The sequence below is a fragment of the Peromyscus californicus genome, unplaced genomic scaffold (assembly GCF_007827085.1).
Source record: "Peromyscus californicus insignis strain IS unplaced genomic scaffold, ASM782708v3 Scaffold_5__1_contigs__length_169319896, whole genome shotgun sequence".
In the NCBI taxonomy this organism is placed as follows: Eukaryota; Metazoa; Chordata; class Mammalia; order Rodentia; family Cricetidae; genus Peromyscus; species Peromyscus californicus.
This window is the reverse complement of record NW_026294573.1, coordinates 65917250-65929545: the sequence shown is the minus strand read 5'-3', so window position 1 is coordinate 65929545 and position 12296 is coordinate 65917250. Positions and strand designations below refer to the sequence as shown.

The following is a 12296-nucleotide window of genomic DNA, read 5'->3' as shown; positions in this document are numbered from 1 at the left end:
GTATTTTCATTAAGAGGATCTTATTATTTATTCTGACATGAAGCCAACAGCAGTGGCAGGAACCTCCCTGACCAACAAACTAAAAGAGTGGCAACATATCCATGACACTGAGATTTTCACCCTTGTGTCTCCTAGTAGTACTATTTCCTCCTCATGCTAGGTGTCTTCCTTTAAACTCTTTAGTTATTCTTTTCTGGATTTTCATTCTTTTAAAAAAAAAAACAAATCTATAAGACATTGAAAATTTAGCATTACATAAAGAAACTTTCTTATAGAGGGTAAGCAATATCTCAGAAGGCCCACCACCATCTACTCCACCTAAGTTCCAGTCGGTTTTATGTGGCTAGGAGGACACTAAAACTGAAATGTTAGCAAGGTATTCAAAGATCTTGTTACTTTTATTAAGTTTTTATGGAAAGAGATATATCGGGTATAGTGGCATGTGTGACCCATCTAGCCCTTTATAATATTCAAGCATTTTCCATGAGCTTTCTGGGCTCCCCATCCTAACATGCTGATATGGGACTGCTTTGCTGCAGCTCTATTGGCTGAGACTCAAGGACTGTATTCTAGCCTGCCATACCTCTTGCCTGGGCCAGCACATCAGTTCTGACAGGTTCTGGACCAGACTGTAGTGTCTACCATTCCAGTAGGTACACTTGGCTGCTGGTCAGTAGCTGGATGCAGTCTCCACTTTCTTATGGGTGAGAAACACACACTGCAGACTATGAGTCCATAACTGATTACATCCTGAGGGCTGAGATTAAAGGTGTGTCTAATTGTTGAACATCTTTCTCAACTCTATGTAAACAATCCTATCTGGCCTGGTGAACTGTGAATCAGATACCATCTCTCATATCCAGTTCTTGAAGTAATACCCAACCTTCCTAAATTGTCCCCCAGTCCCTGGTGTTTATGAGGACTTCAGCATGATGATATAAAATAAAGTGACAATTACTGTGTTTCTACCCATGTAGAATTCTGATAGAGCTAAGTATTAGAGAAAGTATGGAGACTCAAATTTCGTGAAGTTGACGTGTCACTATAAATGCTAGAACTACCCTGGATGGTAGTACAGCAATAACTAGGCAGATTGAAGATTATATGTTGTCTTGTTTTTATTTCTTGATTGCTGTGATAAAATGCTATGACAAAACAACTTCGCAGAGAAACCTTTATCTAGCTCACAGTTCCAGGTTACACCCCATCACTGGGAGGAAGTCACAGTTACAAGAGCACGGGACAACAGTCACAGTGTATCTGTAGCCAACAAGCAAACAATTATACATACTCCAGCTGAATAATAAATGCTCATGCTTATCTCTTTCTCTTCTTTTCCATTAGACCAAGACTTAGCCGTAAAACGGTGCACTCACATTTATGGTGGATCTTCCTACCTCAGTTAATCCAGTAAAGAAAATCCCTGGGCTCACAGGATGGTCCAGGAGGTCAAAGGCAGTTCATCCCGTGCTCACGTGGTGGATGGAGGAAACTACAAGTTGTTCTCTGATCTCCATACATGAACCACTGTGGTACATACCCTCCCAAACTAATAAGTAAATAGACAGATTAATTAACTGCTCAATTAATTGAAAATTTAAGAAGAGAATCAATTATAGGCAATTCCACAGGCCCACCTAGTTTAGATAGCCCATCATTGAGAGTCCTTTTCATACTATTCTACATCTTGCCAAGTTGACAACTGAAATTAGACATCATGCATGCACATAACTTACTACAGGAATTTTATTTCAGGTCCAGTATTCTAGAGAAAACTCACATGAAACAGGAACACAGAGGGATGTTTATTGCTGAGATTTTTTAATCGTGGAAAATATAAAACAACCTTGTATATGCTGGTGAGGATATGGAGAAGCACATTTTGTGTGGCAGGTAAAATGAATGATTGATCTCTGTGTAAATTAACACATGTAAGTTTGATGTATATAAGTTCAGGAAGATACAGGCTAAATGGTACTATTTGGATTAGTTAACAAACAGTAACTGAATGTTTGCTGTTGATAGTACAGGAATCAGAAGTCTATAGGGTGTGGGCCAAATCTAATTCATGGCTGTTTTTGAAAAGTCACAAGAAAATGATTGCATGGTTAAACTGCTGTCAAGAAAACAAAAACAGGACATATGACACAGAGTAAACCTGACCTTTAGTCCTAAAATATTTATATTTTCCCCTTTACTTAAAAACTCTGAGTCCTTGATGTGTAGATGGCCGGCATGTTGGTATACACACCTTATTCCTGGGTCTCACAAGCAGCTCCAGCATTCCAGCTGCAACCTCTGTGCGCCAGCTTATCTCATGTACTTCCTAGGTTCATTCTGAATTCTCAGGAGTTAGAAAACCTCAAGGTGACCTTCCAACAAAGGGAACATAGATCAGACAGATGGTTGCATAGTGTTTGGATCATCCAAGGGGCTATATTGAGTAATTCTCTACTTGGTTCCCCATAGGAACCTTATAAGACAGAGTCTCAGTGCCCAAGAACCCACCCCCGCAACGTGGTTTTGTCTTACCCCTGCTCCTCTCTTTCTGCTCCTCTCTGAGCTCACTAGTACCACCAACCATTAAGACGATGTACTCCATCCATATCTCAGGCTCTGGTTTGGAGAACTCCAGAACAAGATAAGGAACATACCCCACCCCCATACTACTACTCCATAGGACAGCAAGGAGGAGGGGATACTTGTCACATTTTATTCTTTTACTTAGAAACATCTACAGCAAGTGTGGCTAACTATTAATTTTTTCATAGCTAGGTGTACATTTTTGAGCTTGAAATAATGTGCTGGATTTCTGTGAGAAACTACCTTGCCTCTTCATTCTCTCTTGGAAACCTGATACTGGTGATGCAGAAAATCTGCTTTCTACGTGGGCATGCTCATCAGATCTCAACTAAAATTATTTGTTGTAAGAATAAAGGAACGTTTCTGGACTTAACTAGGAAGAGAAGGTGCCCACAGCAGTCATGCCTAAGGAGACCTTCCTTTTCCTTGTTTACCTGTAGTAGAGCTGTCTCCCCAACAGTGTCTGGGCATCTAAAACCTTTCACCGTACTAAAGAGATTTTCTTGAATTTGATGACAGGTTAAACATGCTATCTGAGTTAAAAAAATATCATTAAGAGTGAATTGGCTATCTTATTCAAAAGAAACACAATTTGAAGAAAACTTTAAAATAATTTATTAGGAAATTTTCTTCAGGTCTTGGAAAATTTAGTGCCACGGAGGACTTTATGTGCTTGCTATAAGAGAGGGAACAGAAGCAACAAAGAGAAAATAAAGGGAAAAAGAAAAAGCAGCTGAATATTTTTAAAGAATGTGTTCACCAACCTTACTGGGAGAACAGGATGTTTTTATTAACAATCTTGGGGCTTGAGGCATGTGGGACTGCTTCCAGGGAGAAGCCGTATGTTCTTTTCTACATGCCAGCCTTGTGACAGTCACGACTGTGGTCTCAACAAATTGAAGGAAAATGCCTTGTGTAGGCCTCAGAGCAGCAGTGGACCCTCTTCCTGATGCACAATCCCTCTGTGATGCAGGACCCTCATGTGGCCTGGTGGCTTTGCATTAAGAATATCTAGAGTGATACTTTCAGCATATAATTTCAATCATGTTTCTCCTTGCTGTAGACTGAGAACTCCACATTTAAATGTGGGAGTTCCAACGCAATGTGATCTTGCTTGGAGGTGTGATCTTCGGCTTGGAATTAGGGTTAGATGAGATCTTGAGGGTAGAGCCTATGCCACATGAGGATGCAATGGGAAGACAACTACCTTCAAGTCAGCTGACTAGCCCTCAAAAAGCATCACTGTACTACTACCTTAATCTTAGTCTTCTAGCCTTCAGAACTGGAGAGATAAATTTCTATTGTTTATATCATTTAGAGAATGATTTTTTTATTTTGAGTAATAACAAAGCTAATGTACTCTCTCATTGCTCATAGGAAAAAGGATTTTATTTGGACCACAGGAGTTTGCAGTTCTTGGGGATCTGACACCCTCACACCAGTGCACATAAAAATAAAGTTAAATTATTAAAATAAATAAATGAAGGGCAAGGCACCAACTGCCCTGACTAATGGCTGCTTTAAGTGGTTTTAAGTGGGCCAACTGTGGCTTTTATCCTGATTTCTTGCATTTCATTCCATCCTATACTTAGGAACACTCAAGCCTGTCTGCTACACTTTGTATTGATTAGGTTAGGATACAGAATAGTGAGTTTGTTATGGCAGTTTCAAACTGTTGTGCTGTTTTACCTTGTTTTCACCCAGGCCTGCTTCTCTCACCCCTTGTTGGTCCTACCTCCTTGCCCACCCTCAATCCTCTTGTAAGGTCATCCTGTTTAGTGCGGCCAGGGCAGCCACTGATTAGAGTTACCCTATTTTCTGTAACAACCTCTGGTGCTCAAGTTTTGTCACTGATAGAAGGGATTTAGTGGGAAAGAGAGGGCAGAAATTCCAGTGTTTATTTGTAGAGCATTGATATCAGGGTGAGATAAATAGAAAAAGGAAGATGAAGGAAGAAGCCTCAGACTAAATTCATGCCTTTTTATTTTTATTTTTATTTTATTTTTTTCATTTTATACATTGAAGACTACTTTCGTGCCTGGTCTACCTGGATCATGAGAACCCAGTGAGCAAGATCAAAATCAGTGCCTTTCAGAAACACCAAAGCAGCATTTGAACAAACCATCATGTTAAAAAAATATACAACCTAACAAGTACTGAACCAGGCTAGATGACCTAGTAACCATGCTATTCAGGTAGCCACAGGGAGGGACTTAGAGATTTGATATTGAAAGTCAGTACCATGGAAGTGTTATCAATCAATTCTTGTTGGTAACTAAGAAATGTTTACCAGTAAAATTTCAATATAAATAGATCTGGAAAACAAGTTAATATTTTTACATAATTTCACATACAATTTGCATATAGGTTAAGCAACCCAGATAGAATCTTTACTAGAAAGAGAAGTTTCATTGGGCATGAGGTCAGGGAACCTGGGATTCAGTGATAGCAAAATCTGTGGCACAAATATCTGTGGCATATTAATCTGACCCCTGTTGTAGTTTTTCCACTGGGTAGGTTAAACTAAAGGTGATTTTTTAAAAATTATTTATTTACTTATGATGCCTTGTCTGAAAGAAAGGGAAGGAATGGCACCATGTCATTTTCCCTTTAGACTCTGTGTGGTGTTTTCTCTTCCCTCTCATTCTCATCCATGGACTCTTGCTGTATTGTAAAAAGCACGGCAGTACGGAGAACCATGTCCCTTGCCTTTCTCTAGAGCAGTGGTTCTCAACCTTCCTAATGCTGCAATTCTTTACAGTTCCTCATGTTGTGGTGACCCCATCTGTTAAATGGTTTTTGTTGCCACTTCATAACTGTAATTTTTCTACTGTTATGAATCTTATTGTAAATAGTTGATATATAGGATATCTGATATGCAGCCCCTGTGAAAGGGTCATTTGAACCCCCAAAGGAGTTGTGACCTAGGGGTTGAGAAGCACTGCTTAAGAGAAACAGATCCAAGTGGATACACAGAGATGGTGGGGGAGGGAGTTCTATTTCAGTAAATTGGCTCATGCAGTGTGGGTACTGTCGGAGATGTGGGGCAGGCTGGGACTCTGGACGAAGCTATGACAACGGTCTTGAAGTTTTTTCTCCACCAGAATAACTTTGATTTTGTTCTAAAAGTTTTTCATATGATTGGATGAAACCTGACCACACTGTTAAGGATAATTTCCTTTACTCAGACTCTATAATGGTAGGTTCCTAGCATCCCTTCCTTAGTGATTGTTTAGTGTTTAGGTACTGTAACCCAGCTGATTAGCTCAGAGACAGGCATTGTAATTTTAGTTGTAAGTTGTCGTACAATTCTCTCTTTTTCAAGTCCACATACTCTGGCCCCATTTATAGATGAAGAAAAGGGTTCTGGAAAATTTGTATTTGAAAAACCTAATTCATAGAAAGGCAGGTGTTTCTTATTAACTAAAGCCCAGATGGATACCCTCCTTGCCTTGTGTATGGAGTCATCAGGCATCGTGTTCTAGGTCATTTGTTAAGCAGATCTAACACTTCATTATTAACACCATGCCTTTCTCCTTCTGAGTCCTGTTTCTTTAATTGAGTGAATTTTTGACACAGTTTTCAACAGAGTTTGAAAAAAAAACCCTACAGTTAATACTTTTAAGTCTTATGAGACTGGTTTTTGGTAGCACTATGATGCACAAAATAAAAAAATGGAAAACAATAAAATTCTTCTGCTGTCATGGAAATGGCACCTTCCTCTGGTAAACTGCCCTCTTGAATTTCTCTTTATCCAATGAAGAACATTGTGTGTGTGTGGGGGGGGGGGCTGGAAAAGGTGCTTCTTAAAATATTCTCGTATGGTGCCCACTTAACAGTTTTCATTACTTGCTAATGAAACTGTAGAAGTAATACTTATAAAGTTCCTTCCTAGTGAGGGTCATTCTACAGGAAACATAAGAGATAAGTTCACCGGCTTCCTTAGAAGGGTATCTGGAAGTAATTAGCCTGTCATCTAAGGGAGATTTCTGCTTTGAGGAAATGGGGATGAGAAGAACCAGAGCAGAAAGAGTGCATTATACTCAGTGGGTCTCGACCTCTTTGGGTCAAAAGACCTTCTAACAGAGTTTGCCTAAGACCATTAGAAAACACAGGTAGTTACATTATGATTCATAACAGCAGCAGAATTGCACTTATAAAGTAACAATGAAAATAATCTTATGGTTGAGGGTCACCACACCATGAGGAACTGTATTAAAGGGTCATAGCATTAGGAAGGTTGAGAACCCCTGCTACAGACTGATGTCTGCATTTTCTGCATAGTATTTGACAGGAAAGAAGATAGGACGGGCAGACCCCGGAGAAAGACCAAGTAGTTAGCCTTACCCAAGCTACTTTCAAGGGTTTCAGCTGTTGATACTCAAAAACAAACTAGTTTTTATCCTGTTGCATTTTTTAAGCAATCTTTATAAGAGAATTCCAGTGTTCTACTTAGTACTCAGAAACAGTCAGAATTTGCTCAACCTAGAAGATACATAAAACTACTTTTACTTATAAATAAGAAAAAATTTAAATGTCTGGATGGCAAAGATCAATGTATATTTTTTGAAATCCATTTTTTTGAAGCATCATGGCATTTAAGCATTCCAGTTTAAGGACTGAGAAAAGCTGGTGTGAGACTCATATTCCATAAAGGGAACCTACCCCGTCTTCCACCCATGGAGTGGCACCATCTGGAACAGTCCAGATCTGCACGGAGAAGTCCAGTGTCAGGAAGGAGCTGCTGTAAGGTTAACCTTTTGACACACGGTCAACGGTTACATTCAGAGCTTCTGTTTGTTGCAATGAGTGTCGTTAAAGACGTTCCTGAGGATTAGAGGATGCACTTCCTGTGTCTGGTCTGACACCACAGAACGGGAGAACAGAACAGCTTGCTATGAGATAACTACAACCGCTCCTTTTTGAAGAGCTTGAACCTTAATTTTATCAAAATGTGAATAAAATCTGAAAGTTCTACCTTCTGTGTGTGTAAGGATTTTTGGTAAGTCATAATAACCCTTAAACAGGGGTGTCATTCTCAGGCAGGGTGACTTCGCTAGCATGTGTTCAGCCAGGATTTGGTACAAGGCCTGCCTAGAGAAGATTCAGTATTTTAAGAATAATTTTTTAAAATTTGCAATGTTCTCTTCCACATATAATCTGGTTTAATTGTAAAGTGATCTAGCACTGAGTGATGTTGGTCCCACTTCTCAGGTGAAGAAACTGAGGCAGACATGCTATGCATTTGCCCCTCTTACAACCGAGAGGTCACTTTGTAAGTACTGAAATTTACGTCTCTTGGATAGTTTGAGAAATCTATGTCTCAAGTGATTGGAGAAGGAAAGAGAAGTGAAGAGTGATGTAATTCTATTTTAATTAAAAATATAAAATAAATACAACCTATATTCAACAAAAATTACTATATATACATACATAGTAGTTGTTTGAATTTTCTGATTTTTAAAATATTTTCCTTACAGAGACAAAATATATCTCTCCAACTCATAGAGGTTCAAAGCCAATGCTAATGCACATGTGTTTTCCATTAGTAATTCTCATTAGGGTAATCTTTCCCTTGTCTCTCATCATTATGTTTGTTACTGAAGTGTCAGACATTTTTTAAGTAAAACACATGCAATCTGAGTTCTCCATTTCTGCAATAGAGTTCAGCAGGGCAAAAGTCCTTTGCAATTTTGCTGGTGAAATAGTTCCAGGTACTCTGATGAGTCTCATTAAGAGTTCCAAAGAAGTCTGAAAACTTCCTGCTAGGTTAACAGTAAGTGATGATGGAGAAGTTAGGTGTGTAAGTGGACTTCTTAAACAATATATAGGATTTGAAGAGCAGAAAAGGGAATAGGTAGAGTTATAAAGGAGAAGAAATAAACACAGCATGTCTGGTATATGGAAAGGAACTTGGCTTTGTATGATAGTCAGTGGAATGTTGTTTTTGCCTAAATCTCAATTGTTCAGTTTTACCAATAAAGACTTAGGAGCCAGATGCTAGGGTGAAAGCCTGCTAGCTCAGAGAGGCAGAGAAAGCACCCAGCTGACCTTCCTTTTCTGCTAACATTCCAGAAAGTAAACTTTCTCCTACACTGTCTCAAACAAAACTCCTCAAACTGAATATCCCTCCCTCCTACTTCCTGTGCATCTCTCTATCCATCCTACTGACTCCATCTTACTCTCTATGGTTACTTCCTCTCAACTGGTTGCTTGGTCTGCCTTTTAACCTATGTTTGACTTTATTTAATCCTGTTTACAATACTCAAGTAGAAAACTCTTGGATTAAAGATGTGTGCTAGGGCTGAGCCACATCACAACTAGAAACAGGTTTTTCCAGTAAATAACACAATCTCGAGGTTCACAGTGTGATCAAATATTCTGCAACGCAGGGAGATAAAGTTGAGCAAAAACGGAAGTAAAGAGAGAAGTTAGGACCTAAATAAGAGGTCTAAGAGTCTGTCGACCGATGTGATTTTTGATGGGGATAGATAGCTGGCTCTTACATGTTTGGTAAATGAAGTATAGTGCTGGCCAGGATCAGAGCTGCATAAAGAGGATGGAGCCTGGAGGTGACAGATGGCTGGAGGGCTGATGAGTCATTGCTGCAAAGCAGGTCAGCATCCTTTGGACCAGGGACAGTAGTTATTTATTGAAGATGTCTCTTGTTGCTGATTCTCCTTTACTTTATACATATTTAGCAGACAGACAAGAGCTTGAGACTGTCAAGTCAGAATTAAGAATGAGATGTAAACTATACCTGATTGTTGTTATTGAAAAGCTGTACTTCCAGAAAGACTACCAAGAGTGATCAATCCTCTTTGCCTCTCTCATATTCACTGCAGAATTCACATTGCTGTTCATTTTGGCAAATCTTTACCCAGTTTTTCTTAGGGAATATGGTCGAGAGTATGAGAGAGGAGGGTACAGTAATTGGTTTGAATTTTTTTTTTTAATTTAAAAGATTACTAGTTGGATTGGAACACAGTGCGTAAGGGAAGTGTAGTGACAGAGACAACTAAAAGCATAAGCTCTCCAAATTAGCCTTCATCATTGACCATGTAGGCTCAAGAGATCCATTTCTCTTACCTTGAGTCTTATTTGTGAGATGTTAAGATTTAGTAGCACTTCTTCAAACAAAAGGATATATTTGCTACACTCCTACAGAGTCAATTGTTATTTAAGTAGCCCGATATTTACCTCTGTGTGTGTGTGTGTGTGTGTGTGTGTGTGTGTGTGTGTGTGTGTATCCTTTGTGACCTGGAAAAATATCAAAGCGAATAAGTGGAAGTTATTTTGAGTTCTACTTCCCTCTCAGGAATATAACTTGATAAGGAAGTTATATATCAACTAGGCAGTTAGTACTTCATCAGTATGAACATGCTAGCTTCATCCTCTCTATGTGGTAAACCATTTCAAAGAAGCTTAAATGTCAGATTTGGTAGAAAAACATAATTTTTTTTGCTCTGGTTTAGTTGTGTTTCCTTTCTTCTCCACCCACTCTTGGGCATGCTTTGTAAATAAAATACCTGAAGCCACTAGACTAGGGGTGCAGTCAGTATGGATTAGTTACTAATCACTAGTATGACTCCAGTGTCCCATTTGATATCTCGAGTCAGCTACTGTGATACTTAGTGATTGGTAGATACAGAAAGAAGGGAAATAAAAATAGTTCTGAGTTACACAATATGTTGTTGAAAGTGTGATGCGAATTCTTGTGATTTGCATGAAGACCATGTATTTTTTAAAGAGTTGATTAAAACTGGATTATCTCCTCAGTATCAGAATTCTCTCATTTAATACACGTGGAGGCATTTCTTAGCTACATGCTTTTGGTGTCCATTTTGCAAGCAAATGAGGACCTGTGACCTCAGTTACAGGTCACATGAGGGGGTCTAACTGTAATGATCCCCTGACAACATGAGACTTTAGACATGGTGATTTTTTTCTAACACTGGAGACAGTTGTGTAGAATGGAGATGGCAATTTATAGTTGTCCAACAACAAATATTTCTTTATTGTTTAGGTCTTAAAGCAGATTAGAGTTTGCTTGCCCCAAAATAGTGGTCAGCTATGTATTTTGAGCATAAGACAGAAGAAGAGCTGAAGTAGGAGCTAAATTACTGTCACTGAGCCAAAGTGACAGTGACACAAATTTATTGGTATTTTCATTAATCTTTCTGTTCCAAGCATTGACCCTGATCTAGCTATGATTGCATCAAAGAGGATTTTGGCTTCTCAAAGTGTGGACTGAAAGTTAAATAAACTGCTGTGAGAAACAAGAGTGCTAGGGGCAGATGTGCACTTCACCGGGGAGTAGAGTCTGTTGCATAAATTGTAGGTATAGATGTGGGTTCCTATTATACCGCATAATTTTCATGACACCTCCGTGTACCTCATCTGTGCATGTTCTATCCCACTCTGTGTTACGTCTGTTGCTGCTGGTGCAGTAAACAGCGGCATCTCACCTGTAGTAATGGTAGTCTCTTCTGGATGTTTTCCAGAACACTGAGAAAGGCAGAGAGAAAGAAAGGGTAAGAAATGCACCTCAAGGACCAGCAAGAGACTGAAGTACTTTTAGGTCCAGGAGTTGGAGCTAGGGCTCCAGAAGCCCCTTCAAGAAACGTGAGCCAAGCTCACTGAGAAGACCCACATTGCTTGTAAAAATTGCTACAGGCAGACCACAGTGGGAACCTCGGTAAACGCTCTCAGCCAAGGTGGTGCACGCCTTTAATCCCAGCACTTGGGTGGCAGAGCCAGGCAGATCTCTGTGGCTTCAAGGCCAGCATGGTCTACAGAGTGAGATCCAGGACAGGCACCAAAACTACACAGAGAAACTCTGTCTTGAAAAACTAAAACAAAAACAAAAACAAAAACAGAAAAACCACTTTCAGCCAAAAAACTCTTGAAGGAAGTTAGAATTCATGCTTCATTATCTGTGTGTGTGTGGACTTCATAAAATACAGTGATGTCTTGGGAAAAACATTTATCCATCTTTACAGTTAGGGTATTGGAAAAAAATTCTGTGATCCTGTCTTTGATGAAATCATTTTTTTCTGTGCTCTTGTCATACATTTTTATTGTCCTTAATTGTAATCATTATTTCAGAAAAGACTAGTATATCCATTTTTATTAACATGAATTTTTATGTGAACTATGATAATTTGCACATGTTAATTGATAAATATAAGATGTATAGTACTGGAAAATGATTGTTAATTGATAAATATAAGATGTATAGTACTGGAAAATGATTGAGTAGAAAGGAAATCCCTCAACATTGTTTGATAAGGCTCATCACCTGCTTGTGAGGATATAAACAGGGGGAGTAGAAAGCAAGTCCTTTTATCTGGAATCGTCTGGGCTCATTTCTTCTTAATAGTTAAATGGATGCTTGTGATTATTTGTTCAATAGCCCATTGAGGACCAGGTTAAACAAGTAGCAATTTTCTACCTAGGAGCATTTCAGATCCATTATCAGAGGAAAATGATTACGGTGTGATGCTGCTGTTCCTTAGGGTTTACAGAGGAAAATGTTAGCAATTAGGTAGTTGTGAAATGATTTGTAAGATAGAAGGAGCACTGGGGTTGAAATCAGAAGACGCAGGTTTGGATTTCTGCTCCAGTACCCACCAGCTGCATGACCTGTAAGATGTTGCCTAGCCACTCTAAGCTAATACTTTGCTGCTAGGGAAATGGAACTGCCTACCACA

The 12296-nt window shown here is 39.1% G+C and overlaps 1 protein-coding gene across 1 annotated transcript in view; it reads left to right on the top strand.

The window, feature by feature from the left end:
- Sh3gl2 (SH3 domain containing GRB2 like 2, endophilin A1) overlaps positions 1-12296 on the top strand; it is a 191210-nt gene that overhangs the window by 134019 nt on the left and 44895 nt on the right. The gene's annotated exons all lie outside the window — the stretch shown is intronic.